The sequence below is a fragment of the Tupaia chinensis genome, unplaced genomic scaffold (genome assembly GCF_000334495.1).
Source record: "Tupaia chinensis unplaced genomic scaffold, TupChi_1.0 Scaffold000248_1, whole genome shotgun sequence".
In the NCBI taxonomy this organism is placed as follows: Eukaryota; Metazoa; Chordata; class Mammalia; order Scandentia; family Tupaiidae; genus Tupaia; species Tupaia belangeri.
Genome location: NW_006159726.1, coordinates 4,744,495 through 4,744,816, shown reverse-complemented (window position 1 = coordinate 4,744,816; position 322 = coordinate 4,744,495). Strand labels below are relative to the sequence as shown.

The 322-nt window shown below is 56.5% G+C and overlaps 1 protein-coding gene across 1 annotated transcript in view; it reads right to left on the bottom strand.

Annotated features, from left to right (window-relative positions):
- The window catches only part of LOC102497656 (PWWP domain-containing protein 2A), a 4,172-nt gene that overhangs the window by 3,030 nt on the left and 820 nt on the right, over positions 1-322 (bottom strand). The gene's annotated exons all lie outside the window — the stretch shown is intronic.

Below are 322 nucleotides of genomic sequence, written 5' to 3'. Positions count from 1 at the left end.
GGTGTCCTGGGCAGTGGACTGCTGCCCGTCGCCCGTTGCCTGCATGTTAAAGTAATCACCAGGCTGTTTGGGAAGGTGTTGCATCTCTCAGCAAGTGGGCGACAATCTCGTCCTGGAGGATTCTGAGACCCGGTCTAACGGGGAGTTCATTAGGGTCACGACTATAAAGACGCTGCTTTATAAGGGTGGGGGGGAATGCTGCTTGCAGATCAGAAGGCGGAGCCCCAAACGGAGAGCCAGGAAGGTACGAACCAGGAGTCAAGAGGAGGTTCCAACAGGAGGAAGGGCAGGAGCGGACTGGCTGAGAGTGATGGTGGAGCAA